Genomic DNA, 22,210 nt, shown 5'->3' with positions numbered 1-22,210 from the left:
CCCAATCTATGAGCTCTTTCAGCTATAAGCGGGAGATCCCTAGATTCCATATCTAAAGCGTTAGGGAGAGTATTAGTTGCAAACTGTAATAAGTCTTTGAACTCTTCTGTCTCAGGGAGACCTATTATTTTTAAGTTGTTCCGCCTTGAGCGGTCTTCAAGGTCCTCTATCTTTAAGGTCATAGCTAGTATTTTCTTTTCCTGCTCAGAGATTTTGTGTGAATAGCTATTAGATAAGTCTTCTATAGCTGAAATTCTATCCTCTGCCTCTGAGTCTATTTGCAAATTGTCTTACTTCCACTGATAAATTGGACATTTGATTTTTAAGCTGTTCAAATTGAGGCAGAAAGATATCAGACAGTTGACTAACTAGTGGTTGAAGATCTGTTTTTAGATTTACTCCCTCATTTAGGGTCTCATTAGTGATGTCAGATGTGCGTGGACGTCTATCTTTGATTTTAGGCAGCATGGTCTGGGGGATAGTGCTCTGGGGGAAAAGGAATCTTTCCATGTGAGTCTGTGTAAGTGTATGGGGGGAAAAGGAAGTGTGGAGGGGGAAACACAGTGAACAGAAGGAAAAATGTGTTTCAAATCTGACGTGTTAATGGGCGGCGCCCTGTATTAGAGTGAATTCACCTAAAATGGTGAAGAATTATTTTTTTTTCTCTTTTTTTTAAAAAAGAAAAAAAGAGTAATCACAATATAGTGAGTGTCTAAATATTCATGCCAAAGAATAACTTGATGTACATCTTATTTGAAAAAAAAAAATGAAAATATAGGGAGTTAACAGCTTTACTTTCTATTATAATAACTGTTTAGCTTTATGAGTGCAGTATCTAGACCTTCAGGATATTAATAAATTAGCCTGGGATGTTAATAATATATTTTGAAGTAACACATAATGCTGCTTACTCTTATTAATAATTAGCAGGTATTTTCAAAGTTTAGAGTCACCCGCAAAACACAGATATCCTGAGACCTTTCTGCAAACAGTCAAATCAAGAAAATTATTTGTATTAGATTGTGAAGCTGACTGACGCTGTAAAGACAGCTATTCTCTTAACAACTAACCAGCAAAAACTAAATAGTTAGAAAAAAAGTTACAACATTTTAGATCATAAACAACCTAATTTCTCCCCAGAGGGATTGAAACTTTGTTGCAAACATTTTTTTTAAAAAAAAGACCTTTTCTTGATATAATTCTGAGCAACTTAGCAACATCTGAATAACTGTTACTTTAGCTGCCAGAGCGTAACTTAAATAAATTGACAGCAAACACAAAGCAGTTGTAAAAATACAAATTGGCTCAGTTCTTTTGTAATATCAAATCACAGTAATAACCTAGGATCTAACTTTATCTGCTCTTGGCTTTCTCAGAGAAACAAGGGGCATTAACAATACCCCAGCAGGTAAAAATGTAGTTAGTAACTCTAGCATAAGATAGATATAATGCAGCATACGCAATGTTCACAAACGAAATGAACAAAAAAGTACTTGCGCTTCAGCTGCTCTTAGTGGATAATCAGACCGTCTTTCGCTGCAGGAAAAAAGTTTTGCTAATTTCCCATAGCGTCCTCCAGTTGAGTTTTGTTCCTTTACTTTCTTTTCCGTGTGGGCCCTTAGGGACGAGTGTCTTCTTTCATCTAAGTGGTAGCCCGGTTTTATTTCCGCTGAAGGCTTTCAAACACATTGTGTTATGAGGACCCAGGAGTCCAACCAGCCGGCTATATCCCTCAGCAATTCTCCTCGCCACTCCAGGCAAACACACTGCATCCAAAGGTTTCCACACTCTCATACCAATGACAGCCGCCTGCGGTATCTCTCTCCTCTTTTCTCCGCTGACCAGGCTTGTCTCGCCTCCCTCTGTGCACCAGAAAGTTTTCCTCACTTCAAGTAGGTGCTACGAAGCGTTACTTTCTGTACTCTGCAGGAGACGCTGTAATCCTGAGATGGACATCCGCAATTACAGTTTCCATCAAGGCTTATCGACAGGGTACAATTGTTCTCCTGGTAGGCTTTCGTTAAAACTGTAAGTCCCTCTCTGCTTTAAATAGCTTATGATATGGCAGTGGCTCTAGCTAGTGAGCCAAGACAGCTTATTGGACTTCCCCGCCTTACCCCCTTGCAATGGTGGGGTAACGTCCTAGGGAGTAAACCAGGTACTCCGACAACGGACCGTGGCGGCAGCTTGTTTTTTTCCGGAGCTCCTTCAGGCTGCACGCCGAATTTGCGTGCTCCGTCTAGCTCCACCCAGTTGAAGCTTGCACAGGAAGTCCCAAGTATCTCTGATATTTTCTTGGACTGAATCCAACTATTTTAAAGACTCTGCGATTCATATCTATGTAGACCAGGGGTGTCCAAACTTTGCTCTCCAGAGGTTTTGGAACTACATTTCCCATGATGCTCATCTAGATAAAATGCTGGCTGAGCATCATCGGAAATGTAGTTCCAAAACCTCTGGAGAGCAAAGTTTGGACACCCCTGATGTAGACATTTGGGAAGCGGATTATCTCAGCCGTCATTCTGTACATCCGAGGGAGTGGTCTCCTTTTCCACATGTGCTTTTTCAACTTATATAGATGTGAGGTCTTCTAGAAATATATCTGTTGGCCTCTCGTCTGAACAAAAGACTTCAGATACCTTTCCAGGTCCAGTGATCCTCAGTCAGAAATGATGGATGCTCTAGCAGTTCCTTGGTTTTGCCAATCTGCTTACATTTTTCTGCCTCTGGTTCTTTTTCCAAGGGTGATCTCCAAGATCATATTGGAACAATTTTATGTGTTTCTGATAGCACCAGCATGGCCTCTCTGGTTTTGGTATGCAGACCTTGTCTGAATGTTAGTTGTCAGCCTTTGTTATTTTTTATAAGACCAGACCTTCTGTCTCAAGGCCCATTTTTCAATCAGGATTTCAAATCTTTGAATTTGAAGGCATGGAAGTTAAACGCTTAGTTCGTAAGTCATAGAGGTTTCTCTGATTCAGTAATTATTTCTATGATACAGGCTTGTAAATCTGTTTCAAGGAAGATTTATCATAGGGTTTGGTAAACCTATATTTCATGGTGTTCCACTCATGGTTATTCTTGGCATTCTTTTGAATTCCTAGGATTTTACAGTTTCTTCAGGATAGTTTGGATAAAAGGTTTTGTCTGCAAATATTTTGAAGGACAAATCTCTGCTCTTTCTGTCTTATTTCATAGAAAGATTGCTAAGCTTCCTGATATTCACTGTTTTGTTCAAGTTTTGTTTTGTTATTTCTTATTAAATAAATTTCTCCTTCTTGGAGTCTCAATTTGGGTTTTAAGATTTTGCAGGCTCTTCTTTTGAGCCTATGCATTCTTTTGATTTTTATCTACTTTCTTAAAAAGTGTTATTTCTTTGGCTATCTATTCTGAGTTTTCTGAATTGTCTGCTCTCTATTGTGAGTTTTCTTATCTGATTTTCCATCAAGATAAGCTGTTTTGTGGACTTTGTTTTTATTTTTTTTGCTTTAAGTTGTGAATTCTAACATCTATAGGGAGATGTTTGTTTCTTCCTTGTGTCCTAATCCTAAGAATACTTCTAAAAGGTCTTTTTCATTCTTTGGATGTGGTAAAAGCTTTGAAATATTATGTTGAGGCTGCTATAGATTTCAGAAAGACTTCTAGTCTATTTATTTTTTCTGGTTCCAGAAAAGGTCAGAAAGCCTTTGCCATTTATTTGGCATCTTGGTTGAAGTTTAGATTCAGAAGGCTTATTTGAAGGCAGGGCATTCTCCGCTTCAGCGTATTACAGCTCATTCTACTAGATCAGTCGCTATATCTTGGGTTTTTAAGAATGAAGCTTCAGTTGATTAAATTTGCAAAGCAGTAACTTGGTCTTCTTTGCACTCATTTACTTTATTTTACCATTTTGATGCGTTTGCTTCTTTGGAAGCAGCCTTTGTTAGATACGTTTTTCAGGCAGCTGTCTCAGTTTGATTCTAGTGCTTATGATTTGCGTTTTTTTTTATTTTTTAAGAAAACAATTATTTTTTGGGATTTAATTTCTCAACGGAAATAGCTGTTTTTATTTTATTCCTCCCTCTCTAGTGACTCGTGGACTTCTACATCTTGGGTATTATATCTCATACATCACTAGCTCATGGACTCTTGCCACTTACATGAAAGAAAACATAATTTATGTAAGAACTTACCTAATAAATTAATTTCTTTCATAGTTACAAGAGTCCATGAGACCCTCCCTATTTTTTGTGGTTATGATTTTTTAGTATAAAGGACATTATTTTTCCAGTTCCTCTTTTGAATGCTTTTTACTCCTTGTTTTTTTACACCTCACTTCTTGGCTATGCGTTAAACTTAGGTATGAATGAGGTGGGAGGTGTATTTATAGGCATTTGAGTTTTGGGAAACGTTGCCCCTCCTGGTAGGAATGAATTTATCAGGTAAGTTCTTACATAAAAAAATTTTTTACATCCACCACAAAGACAATTATCTCTAGAAATACTAAACTTGTAACCAGATATTTTTTATTCATCTGAACTCAACTTCTCTTTTCATGACACATTTCAGTACAACATTTTAGTAGCTTAAGCTGTAAACAAGTTACAATTCTTTTACACACTTTTACTTTTCTCTTTTTTCACATAAAAAAACTACAAAGACAATTTGTTTCTGATTAGCAGGGTTTGTAAATCTCTGCAAGAATCCAAAATCATAGCTGGTTTTGCTGCTGCATTCAAAAATATTTATCATCTGAAGCCCAAGCCATATGTTATTGTTTGGCTATTGAGGCTACTTTACTATAAAAACCAGTTCCGCACTTTGTAACACACATGCGCTCAGCCTCTGCAGATGTGATCAGATATGGAACTTCAAAACAATGATAATTATGATAACACAATGACAGTGGCTCCTTAATATAAAGCAATTGGACTTTGGCTTTTGAAAAAGAATGGCCACAAATTATGATGATTAAAGACTACGTCAGGGAGAGAAATTTCACAAAATATCTGGGGGATTTTTTAGGATTAAATTGTGCAATTCATCCAGCAGCGATACTCACAGGTTAGAGCTTCAAGGAGTCACTACAAAACTCCCCAACAATAGTAGAATAAAGTGAAATGAAGCTCTCCAACATGCCAAAGTTTCAATACTTTATTAGAGAGAGTGCAGAGTCAAACAGCCACGACGTTTCGGGGAACCATGCCCCTTAATCATGTGGTAAGTGATAGTACAGGTACACCTGTTTAAATAGCTCACCTTGGGATTTTAACCCTTACAATCTTGTAATTTACATTCTATAAATGCAACAGCACCATCTGCTGGTGAAAAATAGGTAGACCATGTACAAAAATTAAAAACAAAACAGCTATGAAGCCCCTATAACAGAACCACATCTATACATACAGAAACACTGCAATTCAATCATTAGAATTTATTCTAAGAACATTAAGCAACATGACTTAAGATTAATACTGCAGAATATATGAACACAAGAGCAACACCAGTTCAATAAAACACAGACCAGTCTATCTCTCTATTAAGCCCCCTAGGCTCCAGGGTATCCAACTTGAAAATCCAATAGGATTCACGTTGTTTCAAAAGGACATCCCTATTGCCACCCCTATGGGGGATTTTAATCTGTTCGATCACCTGGAACCTAAGTTGGCTAATATGATGTCCCATGGCTAAAAAATGGTAAGCCACCGGTGCAGTGAGTACCTTGCACCTGATGTTGCTCTTGTGCTCAGTAATTCGATCCCGTACCCTCCTAGAGGACTCGCCAATGTAGGCTTTCCCACATGGGCATTTGATCATATAGATAACATAATTGCTATTACAAGTAAAATAGTCCCTATAATAAAATTTATAACCACTATGTGGGTGTGAAAAATAGGGACTTTTTACTATTGAATTACAATTGCTACACCCTAAACAGGGGAAACAGCCTAAATTCTTTTTGGTAATGAACCGTTGTGACAATGTTCTACCAGGGCCAATGTCAGCTTTGATTAAAGAGTCCTTCAGACTCTTATTCCGCTTATATGCTGGCATAGGCATTTGGTCAAATTCAATAACCTCCGAATTGCAGTTTTTTAGGATACCCCAATGTTTCCTGATAATTTTCCAAACCTGATCACTTTGTCTGGAAAATTCAGATACAAAAATCATCCTCTTTGAATCTTTTTTGGCAGATAAACCTGGCTTTAACAGTGACTTGCGATCCAATTGAGACACCTGATTGATGGTGTCTACAATGAAATCTCTGGGGTACCCGCGTTGCAAAAATTTGTCACCCATTTCTGAGAGTCTCAAGGGTACTTTAGATTCCTCTGCAACTATGCGCTTTACTCTGAGCAATTGGCTCTTTGGTAACGATCTGATCAAAGAAGGATGATGTGCACTGCTGTATAACAGCAGATTATTCCTGTCAGTCTCCTTACTGAAAATATCAGTCTTGAAATTGCACCCATCCTTTAGAACAGTCACGTCCAAAAAGTCAATTGAAATTTCACTGTGAGTGTGAACTTAATGCTATTTGTCGAATTATTTAACTCCTTAACAAAAAGTTCAAGGGCTCCAACGTTGCCCAACCACACTCCAAAAATATCATCAATGTAGCACCACCAGGTGGCGCCACACTGACGAAACAAAAAATTTTCAAAAACAAATTTCTCTTCAAAGAGGTTCATAAAAATATTTGCATAGTTAGGGGCAACGTTGGAGCCCATGGCTGTACCCTGCAACTGCAGATAGAAAAAATCTTCAAACAAAAAATAATTATTAAAGAGTATGATCTCTAGCAGTTGCAGAATAAACCAAATTTGTGAACTGGAGTATAAACCAGAAGTAAAGAGCACATGTTTAACAGCTCCCAACCCGCTCTCGTGGGTGATGGAGGTATATAAACTTGCCACATCCAGACTGAAAAGTATAAATTTATCAGTCTGGAGTTGTAAGTTATTCAATTTGACCAAAAAATCATTGGTATCCTTGATAAAAGTACTTGACTGCTCCACCAGGGGTCTCAAAAGTTTATCCAAAAAGATGGATATTCCTGAGAACACAGAGTTAGTCCCAGCAACAATGGGTCGCCCAGGTGGAGCAGTCAAGGACTTATGAATCTTAGGCAGCACATAAAGTACTGGCGAGATAGGGTCTTTAACAATCAAATATTTAGCAGTTTTCTCATCAATGATGCCATTGTTAAGCGCTAATTTGACAGTGACAGAAATTTCTTTAGTAATTTTAGATAGAGGATTAGCAGCAATTTTCTTATATACAAACCCATTACTTAGCTGATGATAAATCTCAGACCTATAATCAGTTTTGTTCAAGATCACAGTCGCACCGCCCTTATCAGCTTGCTTTAAAATCACCCCATCCTTAGATTTAAGTGATTTCAAGGCTAGATGGTCAGCTGCTGTGAAGTTGATAAAACCAGGTTTAACCTTATGCTTCTGTTGAATAACTTTAGACTGCAATTTATGTACATCCAAAAGGACAAGTTGTTCAAAAGTAGCTATACTATGATCAGTAACCATAGGATAAAATGAACTTTTATTAAACAGCCCCAAATTCTTGATGCTTAAAGGGTTAGTTTTATTGACACAATCACCAACAGGGTCAGAGCTAACAGCAGTAGACCCAATATCGCTATTACACCGTGACAATCTCTTATCCTTATTAAAATGCCAGAATTTTAATCTAACATTCCAGAAAAACCTATACAAATCCTTGTTAAGGTTAAAGAAATCACAGTCATTCAGTGGGCAAAACGTTAGTCCTTTCTGTAGAACATCCGCTTCCCTCGTATCAAGCGGGCAATCAGATATATTAACAACTATATCTTTTTGCGTGCCCTGGTAACTCTGTTGGTTAAGGCTTTGTTGGTCTTGTTTACCTTTGTAGACTTGCTTGTGCCTCCGATGTTTCCGGCCCCTTCTCCTGCACTGTCGGAGGCCTCTGTTTGTAAAAAATCAGAGGATGAATCGGAGCTGCTGCCTGACGTTGCGTTACGTCGCTGTTGCCTTCTCCTTGCACTGGAAGTGACGTAACGCTCTTTTCCCATAGGGTCGTACACCCAGCGGTAGATACGATTGGAGGAATAATCATCAGTGTCCCTTTGGAACTTTAACCTCTTCCTTTCCTCGATCGTTGTTCTCATCTCGGTGAGTAATTCTTTGTTGGAAGATATCAATTTGTCCCATTCCTCTGTGGAAATACTCTGACGAATCTTCTCCTCTAATGTTGCAATAGCCACCTTGATGTTGTTCAGGTCAATCTGTAAATATTCAACTGTAAGGACAATCAGGTCAAAGGAGCATTTGTTGAGGATCTGCTCAAACTTTTTGCAATACTCCTGATTGTCCTTCAACAGTGTCGGTCTGGTATTCATCCGTAGACCCCTGGGAATCCTCTTGACTCTGTGATATTCGGCCAGAGTGGTGGCATGAAGATCATATGCCAGCTGCCTTTTAGTTAGTTTCTCATATTCATTACTTGCCACTTGTTTAGGTGCAGTGTGTAAAAAATTCCGTGATCCTTTCACCAGTGTAGTGATTCTAGAGGCTTCAAACTCTGTATAGGTAAAAGTTTGTGACCCTGCAGGTTCCTCTTGACTTAACATCTTGAAAACAGGCTTGGTAGTGCACGGATGAAGTAGTGAAAAAACAATCAAATTGTGCAATTCATCCAGCAGCGATACTTACCGGATTTTTTAGGATTATTTTGCAATGACTATGGGTCAGATGATCAAAGGATTGCTGCATCCAATGAGAAATCTTAATTTTTCCTGCAAGTCCAACAATGTTCAAGGCAGATGAAAATTCCTAAAAAAAAGTGGTCTTTTTCTCTTCATAGAGACGATTGGTGATATTGTTTCTATAGGAAAGTACAGGTCTTGCTATCTTAGAATATTTCAAAGATTGTTATGTGAAATATAGTATAATAGAATTGTTATTGTTTAAAAAGATAGATAACGCCTTTACTACCCATTCCCCTGCTTTGCACAACCAACATTGTTATATTAATATACTTTATCACATTTAAACCTCTAAATTTCTGCCTGTGTCTAAGCCACTACAGACAGCCTCTTATCACATGCTTTTTTATTTGCTTTTCATAACAGGAGACTGCTAGTTCATGTGGGCCATATAGATAACATTGTGTTCATGCCCAAGGAGTTATTTAAAATTTAGCACAACACAATACAATAGATAATAAATACATAGTCATGTGATTAGGGGGCTGTCAGAAGAGAAGATGCTTAGATATAAGATAACCACAGTGGTAAAAAGTGTAGTAATATAACCATGTTTTCTGTGCAAAACTGGGGAATGGGTAATAAAGGGATTATCTTTTTATAATAAAAATTCTATTGTAGACTGTCCCTTTAACTAATTTTGTTTTAAAGGGACACTGAACCCAAATCTTTTCTTTCATGATTCAGATAGAGCATGCAATTTTAAGCAACTTTCTAATTTACTCCTATTATCAATTTTTCTTCGTTCACTTGCTATCTTTATTTGAAAAAGAAGGCATCTAAGCTTCTTTTTTTGTTCAGAAAACAGGACAGCACTTTTTTATTGGTGGATGAATGTATCCACCAATCAGCAAGAATAACCCAGGTTATTCACCAAAAATGGGCCGGCATCTAAACTTACATTCTTGCATTTCAAATAAAGATACCAAGAGAATGAAGAAAATTTGATAATAGGAGTAAATTAGAAAGTTGCTAAAAATTGCATGCTATATCTGAATAACGAAAGAAAAAATTTGGGTTCAGTGTCCCTTTAAGATAAACCTTTCTACATTTATTGTCTTTTGGACTTTAATAACTGATGTTATGTTTGCTCTAATATCGATACAACAGTGCTGAGAAAAGATAGGAAATCAAACAGAAAATGCACGCAAGGATTGCTGGATATTTCTATGCACAACAATAATCAAGCATTTGTAACATAGTAGCGTTTGTTTCACTTAACTCTTTTAGTGCTAAGCACTTTCCCACCTGGGTGCTAAGGTTTTTAAAGGTTTTTTTTTATTTTATACTTTTAAAAATATATTTTTTTTAACTTTTTTATATTTTTTATATTTATATCCCCAAGACTTACACTGTTGGAAAGGTTAGATGATTACATTTTCAATGGTGGGTCTTGGGGGTCTGTAGCTGCTTAGATGCCTGAGATACAGGCTTCTAAGCAGCATGCCCCCTGCTGCTAAAGTTGCGCGATGACGTCATCACGTCATTGCGCGTGACGTCACAGCGCGTAATGTGAAGCCCTGGTGATGCCTGTCATTATGCTGGCCCGATCGCCAGGGTAGGAGCTGGTGGGAGCCCCCAGATCTCCCTCAAAGTGGGAGAGTGCTAGTGACGGCTCTGAGCCGTCATTAGCACCTGACTGGGACAATTTGTGACGGCTCAGAGCCGTTATTAGCACTCAAGGGGTTAAAGGGACACTGAACCCAAATTTTTTCTTTCGTGATTCAGATAGAGCATGCAATTTTAAACAACTTTCTAATTTACACCTATTATCACATTTTCTTCATTCTCTTGGTATCTTTATTTGAAATGCAAGAATATAAGTTTAGATGCCGGCCCATTTTTGGTGAACACACTGTGTTGTTCTTGCTGATTGGTGGATAAATTCACCCACCAATAAACAAGTACTTTCCATGGTCCTGAACCAAAAAAATAGCTTAGATGCCTTCTTTTTCAAATAAAGAAAGCAAGAGAACGAAGAAAAATTGATAATAGGAGTAAATTAGAAAGTTGCTTAAATGTCATGCTATATCTGAATGATGAAAGAAAAAAATTGGGTTCAGTGTCCCTTTAAGCAATACAACAAACAGCTTTCTTTTAAAAATTCAACTAAAGGAGAAGAACAGGCAGTTTAAACTGAGACCACTTCCATCAAATTGCTTTCAGTGATAAAATTAGCTCAATATATATTGGTAAAATATATCTAGAAAGAGAAACATAAAAAGATAGATTTTGATAACAAATATAAAGCAAACGGCAGAGAACACCCATATTTCTTTTTGCAATATAATCTTATTTCATTCATAGGATAAACATATGTATATCCAGTCTAATTTTAAATTCCATGACTTCTTGCTCTTACCAGCACTGGGCAAGGTTACAAGTTGCGTGGCAAATCAGTTGCGAAAAAAATGCTAAGCCACGTAATCACTTGCGTGTTCACGTATTCCCCATAGAAGTCAATGGAGAAGACAAATAGAAAAAAAAACACACAAAAACCCTAATATGTTGTTCAAGGATGTATACTCCTTGAAAAGTGTACATGAAAATGTGAATATTTCATATTGCAAAAATGTTTTCGTAACGGAATATGTTTCTAAATAAATATTTCTCTATATATATGAGACGATTTTTAAACTGATATATCTATTGATAGCGAGATATGTATATGAATATATATATGTCTATATATCTCAAGATCTATAGACGAATATTGCTTTGAAAATCCCTTTGAGATATTGTTTAATGTGCATAAGATTATGTGAAATATTTTCATTATCTCAATTGTTAAACATATCTCTATACTTATAAATATCAAGAGTGTATACAATCGTATATATACATAATCCATACGTGGTTTATCTTTTGCTTTCAAAATAGCAACTGTTGCAAGTTTTATTCATTCTTTAAAGGACATATCCTGTCACTTGCGCAAGTGTGAAAAATGTTTATATCATCTTATTACAAAGAATTGATGATCACATTGCTTGACAAGACTGGTGTGTCTTTTCTCTCCAGGAGACCTTTTTTTGATTAACCAGATTAAGAGACTCTCCTGCTTTTGGTTATTTTTTACTCAGCAGGTGGTGTTGTTCTATCACCACCTTGGGACGCCGGGGGGGGGGGGGTGTTTAGAATTATTATTTTTACATGCCTTATGGTTATGAATGATTTTGGTGTGTTTGTATATTTGACTTGCTCTAGCAGATCTGTATGGTGGTTGGGATTTGTGTGAATGTGGATAGATTGACATTGGGACCCTCGAGTATCAACATTAGAGCTGTTCTATCCACTGTGGTGGATTGTGTCAAAGTTGGTATCATAAATAAATTCTTATTACTAAAGACTCGTTTGCTGGGATTTATTTATGTGATATTTATTTGAGTAAGTGACCCTTCTCTATCCCGTGCATGAGCACATAGATAGAATAAATTAAAGATAGTGCTGTCACCTGGTTTATTTTTTGAATATCTCTATACTTATAAATACATGTTGCTCTAGACTGTCCCTCAGTGACGTGCAGTAATAGGAGGCAGGGGAGGCAGCGCCTCCCCTGTCCAATCAGGGAAAAAAAGATTTAAATATTATTTTTTTTTTTTTTAAATTCTTTTTATTGAGAGCCAACACATGTATACAACAATCAACAGTTCCAGACATTATCAGGAAGGTTACATCTATAGATACAGTAGGTATACCATCTACTTAAAGATGATATTGTTCAGAACATAACAGAGATTCAGTAGGTCAATACATGACAAATAAAATAATCCGGATACTAACAACAATTAACATTCTTGGTATGTACACATGCTTAGCTCTCTCATTTTACATTTTCATCCCCAACTAGTCCCCGAACCCTCCCCCCAATCCTCCAAACTAAAACCAAATAAAACTACAAACTAGTACCCTTTCCCAGTAGAATACGTTCCCCCCTACAAAAGAAAAATGGATGCCCTTGTTAAATAAGATAGACCGGTTTGCAATAATGTGTCAGTACCTTATAGTATCAATATTAAAGGGCCTTACAAAGTGGAGACTCAGTAAAGCTGATATTCCCAGTACAGAAGCTCACTGTAAAAGACTACACCTGCAAAGGTATGATTCTAGGTAGGGATGCCTATCTTTAAAGCAAGAGGGGCGGTTAAAGGGAATATTGTATAGGCTTGCTCCCATATTTTATTCTATAACAAAACAGAACATAACATACAAATAAAAGATAGACATTAAAGAGCTATCTTAAAGTGAGAGGACCGATGTACATAATGGTAATCTACTTCAATAGCTACTCCTAAATGGTTCCAAGGCTGTTGGCAAAGTGGGCTAAAATGTTCAAATGAATGGAAAGACATTACCCAATTTACTATAGCAGCCAAAATCCTCTCTGCTAAGCTTGCACATTAGCATGTAACATGAAACAGTTAGTTGCGTTGGCATAGTAATAAAGGTGCTAAGCCTGATGTGTGCAGTGCAGTCAAATTAAGCATTAATTAGATATGTGATGAATGTTAAAAACACAGCAACACAAAAAATAAATAAAAAAAATTGGTTAAACAATATAACAAACTGATCATCCAAATCAGCATGGACAAGTGACCTTGAGTTGTGATAGTATTCTTATGTGATGTAGTTGATCCTGTTACTCTCAATATAGATAGACAGTCTAGCAGAAAAGTAGTTGTCACAGGAAGTTAGAATCATTAATAAATGGCCCATCGACCTTTATGCTACACAAAAATAAAACAGCTAGCCACAACACAGGCATTTATTTACTGCAAAGGGAGGGGATTGAGATATAATGTAGGTATATTGAGTCCCAAAAATAAAGAGTTAACACTATATGTGGAGTTCATCTAACAATTACCCAAGGTAATGCAGAGGTGGTGGACATTAATTTAGATATTTGGTATGTACAGGCATAAAACTGGTCTGCCCTGTGTTGTAACTTATTGTCATCTAGTGCGGCAGGTATAATTATTATCTTTTTGTTTTGGTACAACAATGGTAGTAAAAAAGTCAAGCAGGCTGAACAGTGTAAGCATATTGTAAATATAAACATAGTAAACCGAAAATCAAAGTTTTCCAAAAACGTCCTTTATGTAGGGAGATTTAAGGACAGAATCAAAGAATAGGGCGCATTCATGTTACCACATTTGTAAATGTGGTGAGAGTGAGAGGATGACGGCTTAACGTGTAGATTATCTCGGCAAGAACAAGCAGGTTATCACAACCAAGGTGGACCGTTATGTACATGTTAAGTAAATAAGCACCACATATAGACATAGAGCAGTCAAGCCTATACTAAATATAAACAGCGGCATTGTTTCAGGAGCACCCCCATATGTAAGCCTCACACAGTGATCTTGGGCAGTTCAAACAATAAGTGATCAAGGCGTACACTAGCCCGTAGTCAGAGACATTTCCAGCAGTCAGTCAGCCAATACCCCCCTGTTCCACCGTTATATTCAATCTTGCCCTGAGCATGGGTTCGCACTAAATCAGGTTCTAAAACATGTCCCATGATACCATGTAAGCCTGTCTGGGGGGGGAGATATCAGCCGATACCTCTTGCTCTCCGGGTGAGTCTGGGTGCCTCTGAGGGACAACGGTCAGGTAGCCAGTGCACTCGGTGTATCAGACAGCATGGCAGATGTGATTCACTCAACAACAACTGCAAGTGCTGGGAGTAGACCATAGCCGCATCTCCTGTATTTGCAGTGAGCCCAAGTGATATTTCAGGAAGAGGCCATCGCGGGCCAAAACTTGCGATAACAGAAAAGTCACCATCAATTATAGGTGCCAAGCTCACAGCTTGTGCAGTGGGTAAGTCCTGCAGCGGCTCAGGGATAAGTGGTGATTCTATGCTCTGCCTCTCAATACCCAGATCCTTCACCGGGGCGCTTGTTGTACAGACTCCACACAGCCCCTCCAGTCTCGCAATAGCCGCAGCAGGCAGATGGTGAGCCTGTTCCATGCGGCATGACAGGGGTCCCTCGGGTAAGTCTGAGAAAAGGCTAGCTGAATCTTGTAGAGTTGCAGTAGATGAGTGCTTCGGGTCTTGTACCGAAAGGCAAGTTCGCTCATGCACAGGTTCCGGTGCCTTGAGGCAGGGCTGCCCCGTTGCTTGAATCACCCCCAGCAGAGCCGTGAGGTTACAGGATAAACGTTCAAATCTGGGCAGGAAAATATCAAGTAGCTGTGCAGTAACATAATGGTCTGCCTCCATCGGAGAAAGAAATCAGTAAAAAACTGAGAGGATTATTATGTACAGCGTGGCGCTTAAGAGCTCGCCACTATGCCAAACGGCTTATTATGCTTAAAATGACTTCTGTGGGAGAGAAGGTGGTATATTCTCTATCTGCCTTGTTTCTCGGACACGTAGCTGTCAAGAGAGGTGCAGATGGCAAGGAGTTCAGGCTGTATAAGGATTCTCTTTCTCTAAGTATCACAGAGCTTCAGAGGAATGCAGCCATCTTGGAACGCCACCCACCGGAAGTCCTTAAATATTATTTATTAAAAATAAAAAAAAGTTTTTTTTTTACTTAATTGTTTTTGGCCGACGAAATCATATTACCCAGGTCCCACACAATATTATTATTTTATTTTACTGCGCTTGCGCATGCGCAGCAGCCAAATTCAGCTTAGCAATAGCAAGTTAGCATCCATTGTTGCGCAATTAGGAGGCAGCGAGCCGGTCCGCTGCCCTCCATAATTGCGCAACAATGGATGTAAATGACAATACTCTGCTCACTCAGAGCTGCGCCACCCACTGGTGACTTGCCGTGCCCTCATAGTAGCTCCAATGGAGGCGGTTCTCCAAACCGCCTCCATGATGAGCTACATCACTCAGCCAATCAGCATTCAGCACTGCGGGGAGGCGTGCCTGCTGATTGACAGAGTGACGTGTGGGGGTAACGTGATGTTGCGCCAGTTTCAGTTGTTCAGGCGGGATGACTAGAGAGGGAGCTACTGCTGTAACTGCGTGCCCATTCTGGCCGAATTCAAAGTGCTCACTGTGCTCAGTGAGACTCAGTCAGCCGCTGCGGTTGTGGCTGTGGACTGGAGGGAGGAGGTCCTTGAGGTCGGAGGATGACTGTACTGTGGTCGCGTGCCGTGGAGAAGAAGAGTAGAGTCTGGAGCAGACACAGAGCCACGTTGGTGGACCCGGGCTGGCAGTGGAGTGTGACAGAGTCTCTCTCAGAGTCATTACCTCGTTTGCAAAACCCTTCAGTGACCTGGTAAGTGAGAGACTGAAGAACAGTATATAAAGCAGTTTTGATAGATGGGTGGTCCTATGCTTACTAAAACACATTTTTCCTTTTGTACAGTGAGTGCTGTTGTTAGTCAGCAATAGACCGGTGGTTGTTTTCCTTATTAGCCAGTAATGATTGATTACTGTGAGTGTGAATAAGTTGTGCACAGTGTTGTATTTCCTTTTAGTGTCAATATCTGTTCAAAGAGGAAAAAATAGATTCTGACATGAAAGAAAAAGTGCAAATTTATTACAGTATTTTATTGTCTTGTCCCATGCTCCCTAGAAAAGCAAAACCGACAATTATGTTACCTGGAAATATTGCACATCAAATGGCTGCGGTTAGGCAAGTTCAGATTTTGCTTTTTAGCCACTTTGGGGAGTGAGGGACAAAGCACAACTTTACATAAAATAAAGGAGTTTAATGTTTCTTTGGAGTCATTTTGTTCAGCTATTGTGAACTGTATTTTAAAAGGCTTCATGCACAACAAGCATTTAATATTGTTTTGTTAGCAATTATTCCAGTGCTTGCAGTCCAGGGACAGACCCCCTAAAAGCCTCTTGATAATTGTTTCTCCATTCACCTCAACTGTGGGCAAGTTATTTATCTTTTGTTTATTGAACAATCATTATGCACCATTTTACAAGCTCATATCTCTAAATCCTGCTGGATCTACTTCAACTTCTCTGGGTAGTAGTTTACACACAATAATAAAATGTGTGTAATATAATGACAGCTAATGACATATCTTTCTTTTAGATTCTACAGCGGAACCAAACTTTAACTGGGTGTTAAATTTAGAATGTAATGCTCCTTTATTAACTACTATTTCTTTTTATAGATAGATTTAAATTACTGTTGAGGGAATTAAACACAATTTTATGACAGAGAGCACAAATCTAATGAGCAGGTGACTTCTAGTGACGACCGGTTGTCATAACCTTAGTTAAGGTAAGCACCAAGTTAGGACCTAGCTATGCCTCAGTGTGCACTGTGCTGTGCAGCCCTGAACTCCTGAAGAGTTTGCTGATGCTGATATTTGCTGAAAGGGATAACGAATCATAAAAAGGCATTTTTTTTCCTCACTGACAATTGCATTCTGGCTGATTATTGCTAGGCCCCAGTGTGCACTGTGCTGTGCAGCCCTGAACTCCTGAAGAGTTTGCTGATGCTGAAAGTCATAAAGAATCATAAAAAGGCCTTTTTTTTCCTCACTGACAATTGCATTCTGGCTGATTATTGCTTGGTGTGGTGTGAGATGATCATGAGTTGGGTTCTGCTTAAAACAAATTATATAGAGTAGGAATTGCGAGCTTAATAATCACAATTTTTGCCACATGCAATTTATGCAAAATGAATGTGAAAAAAATGAGAAAATACTAGAAATGATAGAAAATGTTTCCAAAGGATTCTGGATGGTGCACAGTGCAGTTGTAAGCTGTGTACAATAAGAGTCACATTATATCATATTATTATTACATGACTATATATTTTTACACATAATGATCATAAAGTGAAGTTAGTGAACAAAGTCAGAATTTATATTCTTCCCAGTTCCCAGGGAATTGGTAAATACATTATAATTACAATTCAGTGAAAGGAGGAGAATGTGATTTTATTTTAAAACAGATGACGTTGGCAGTTATCTGCCAGAAGAAGAGTGTAAGTTTGTCTGATAATCTCAAAACAAAATGAATACATAAGGACATGACAAATATAATTGCAATTGTTTGAAGTGTGCTTCTAAGTAAAAAGTACAGCAAAGACAACTACATTATTCCATAAGATCATGTCACTGCTGGGCTCGGTTTGCAGTTATTTATCTTTTGCTGCATCCATCATTGCATGGCAATGCCATGCAATGATGGATGCTGAAAAAGATAGATAACTGCAAGCCCAGCAGCAGTGACATGATCTTATGGAATAATGTAGTTGTCTTTGCTGTACTTTTTACTTAGAAGCACACTTCAAACAATTGCAATTATATTTGTCATGTCCTTATGTATTCATTTTGTTTTGAGATTATCAGACAAACTTATACTCTTCTTCTGGCAGATAACTGCCAACGTCATCTGTTTTAAAATAAAATCACATTCTCCTCCTTTCACTGAATTGTAATTATAATGTATTTCCCTTGGAAGAATATAAATTAATTATAAAGATGAACTGGTGCTTTAGTGAAATTTATCTTAACTGTGGTCCTCAAGTACCCCCAACAGGTAAGGTTTTCATTATAGCTGAACCAGTGAAAAAGTAAAATAATCATCTGATCAGTAACACCATGGTTAATAACATGCTCTCACCCATCAGCTTATTATTTAATCTATGCACTGGTTCAGCAAAAAAATTTGAACCTGCCCTGTTGGGGGTACTTGCGGCCCGCGGTATATGTGTTTCTCCAACGTATCATATCTAGTGCCTCACCAGCCACAGACCTCACCGCACGTCACTGCTGTCCCTTTAATTGGAGTATAAAATGTGTACTGCAAATTTGTATGTATCTTAATATACTTTCGCTTCCCATAACCCTTTTAGCCTTCTTGTGTCTCTATAACATAAGACAACGGATAGCCATAGCTATCATGATTGTGAACCTTTTGCATTATTGAATCCTTTTGGATACATTGAAAGAAATTTTATCTGTGTGGATCTCAGGAAATGTCTTGTTTATTAGTCTACTGCAACAGAGATCTATTGTCTGTATCTAATAAATTAAGGATTTATGCCTGTGCACTAGACGGGCTATAAATTGAAAGTGGGGGTTAGTATACACTTTAGAAGGATACAATTGTTTTTCACATGGTTTTCACATGTTGAAAGATCTGTTTTCAAATGGCTGCTCCTTTAGATGTTTTGGAGTGTTGGTGATATTCAACCTCACTAGGCACTGCAAAAAACAGAGACAGATATTGCTTATTATTTTCAACACAAGTATAAAACAACATTCCCTCTTGCCCTAGGTAAAAGGATTTTTTAAATGTATGATCATTTGGCACACTTGTAAAATACTTTTCCTATTCTCTTGCCAAATGCCTAAAAAGCTAAAATGTCCCATTGTACCTTTATTTATTTCAGTAAGTTATTGCCAAGTGTCCTCAAGCTCTTTACACAACCTTATGAAAGGGAAATTCTAAGTGATAAAGGATCATTGTATAGGATGCATTTGTCAGAACACAGCAAACAATCAGGTTGCCTTTCTAAAATTATCATATAAATATTTTACTATTGGCAACTGTGTTTTGAAATGTGTGACCGAATGACAAGATAAAATGCCCTCTCTAGTAATGTTATGCATCGGCCTGATATGATTACTATTAGATTGATTTGAAATGTGTTTTGGTTGCCACTTTATGCATGAAATTCTTTCTTAAATTATAATAATATCCTTATATTATATAAGGTATTCAGTTTTTATCGTTGTAATCCGGTATGTATCCCATTTATTTTTGCAGGCATAAAGACTTTGATCTATAATAGTATGATACTTTATGATTGTTCAAACTGTAATAGATATTCTACTTGCTCTCATAAGTCTTTTTTTACTTGATCTAATATTCCTGCCTATATAAAGGGGACAACAATGACATTACAGTATTGTCAACATGTAACATACAATTTGTTAAAGATGAAGCATATTATAGTTACAAATATAGTATATTTATTGTTACTGTACAATGTACAGCTGTATCCACCAGCATGTTACTCTGAGACCATGATACCACATTATGTATTTATTTGTAAATCTTATAAACAGTAAAATGTGACTACCAGGCCGCTTTAAACCTTGTATTCGTTAAATTACAACTTACCTAATATTTGTTGTTGAACTTAATACAGTATTTTACAGGCATATATTAATAGGGGGAATATTTGGGGTTTTCTTGCTCTAAATTTACTAAAGCCCTTATTTAAAATCAACCAGATAGCCAAATTGTAGCTAATTCTACTTGTATAAGACAAGACGGTATTGAATATCAAGAGGTTCATGCTGATATACACAGTTTTTTGGCCAATACTTGTATTGTTGCAGGCTTGGAATGCCGTTGCAAAAGCAAGCGAGAATACAAACACACTTGAAAACTCGCTGCAAAACTTTACTGTTTCGTTGCAAGTACCTCTGTAAGCAATGGAGAAAATAGAGCCAGATAGCAGTGTAGAAAAAAAATTACTTGTTAATGCAAAATGCATAATTTTATTTTTGGTCTAATTAAAGATTTCATCTTTTCTATTTATCTTTGCATACACACAGCATCCCTGAATTTAAGTTAAAGTAACAAAAAAAATACTAAACTTTTATTTTAATTTTTTTTTTAAAGCTTAAAATTAAAAAAATGTGAACCTCCAAAAATAAGAACTCCCTAATTCCTCTGCTTGTTTTTATAAAGTGGTGCTTGAAAACACTGCTTGATTTTTTTTCAAGGGCCACTTGAAAAATCCTCGATATTCTTGTGTATATTGTGCCATGTATTTTCACTGCATTTATAGGAACCCACTTGCAAACATACAGCTTATATTTTTAAATAAAGCCTTAAACCCATGACAACTAGAAGGGTCATCAAATTGTTTGAATCCATCTCACCCTCTGAAGTTGGAGAAAGTGTATGTAGGCACTTTGTAAAGAAGGAAAACCAGGGTCCCACAATTATTGTCAAGATAAAATAAATATTATCACTGTCACGTTGAATTAACATTAGACAGTATTCATTGGCTGTATCTTAATGTATCATTAAAGGGACATTAAACACTAAATAAATGCTAAATAGAATGATGCATTCAAAGAAAAGATTAGTCGGAGAATAACATGTAGTTGTATTTATTAAAGTTTCATTAACTGTTTAAATATTGACATATGTTTTTAAAACTTCAGTGAGAAAACTTCTTAGTAGCAAAATTACATATGAGTGTAATTTATGGTAAAAAAAAAAAAAGGTTTGCTAGAAAAATATTAAATACTTAGGGCTCATTTCCATTGTGCTCCAATTGGCTAAGTGCGAGCTCACAAACCAAAACAAAACTCGACCAGAAGGCATAATGTCATCAACAGTTTCCAAAGGTTCATTTTCCACCATAATAATATTGACAAAATACTGTAAGTATAAAGTTTAAGTGTCCATAAAACAATGGGAGCTGCCATGTTGTAACTTAGGTTATATTCTTACCTGTGGCCAATTATAAACAGTTATAAATAGGTCACTAGAGTGTGCAGCCAATGGCTGTGTGGAATATAACAGTGTTCTGCACTTCCATTTCTAACAGGAACTGAAATGCTCACAATTTCAGAATAGAATTACAGGAATAGGGGACAAAATAAATAATGAAAGTATATTGCAGAGGTATTTTTATATATGCAAATTATCATTTTATATCACCATATCAAAGTGTTTAAAGGGACACTGAACCCAAATTTTTTCTTTCGTGATTCATATAGGGCATGCAATTTTAAGAAACTTTCTAATTTACTCCTATTATCAATTTGTCTTTGTTCTCTTGCTATCTTTATTGAAAAAAAAGGCATCTAGGATGTTTTCTTTGGTTCAGAACTCTGGACAGCACTTTTTTATTGGTGGATTAATTTATCCACCAATCAGCAAGAACAACTCAGGTTGTTCACCAAAAATGGGCCAGCATCTAAACTTACATTCTTGCATTTCAAATAAAGATACCAGGAGAATGAAGAAAATTTGATAATAGGAGTAAATTAAAAAGTTGCTTAAAATGTCATGCTCTATCTGAATCACGAAAGAAAAAATTTGGGTACTTTAATTTCCTTTTACGTAAAGTGGTCTTTAATGTTCAGTGAATACATTTTATGTTCTTTATTCTGGATAAATCTGACTGCTGAATATAATTGTGTGTCCCACAGAAAATAATAGAAGCTAAAAATAAAAATGTTACACCCGGTTTCCATTCAAGTTGCAAGAAAGTAAAACAGTGTTGGTTGCTGTCGTTAAAGTCTCAAATATTACAGCATGCTCAACTAGGTGTAAAGAGGAAAAATAGATTTTTTTAGGCCTATTTTCAATTGAATTATTAAAGTTTGCTACCAATGCAAGCTTTTCTCTACTTTATTTTTTATATTTAATATTTAGTGCTGCCCAGGCATAGGCATAGTTGTAGTTATGTTCTTAATTATATTTCAGTATGTACTTACATATAAAAATATAATCAAGCACATAACTCCAACTAGGCCTATGATAGAAAAACACATTTAAAAATA

The sequence above is a fragment of the Bombina bombina genome, chromosome 5 (assembly GCF_027579735.1).
Source record: "Bombina bombina isolate aBomBom1 chromosome 5, aBomBom1.pri, whole genome shotgun sequence".
Lineage (NCBI taxonomy): Eukaryota > Metazoa > Chordata > Amphibia > Anura > Bombinatoridae > Bombina > Bombina bombina.
This window is presented reverse-complemented; position numbering follows the sequence as displayed.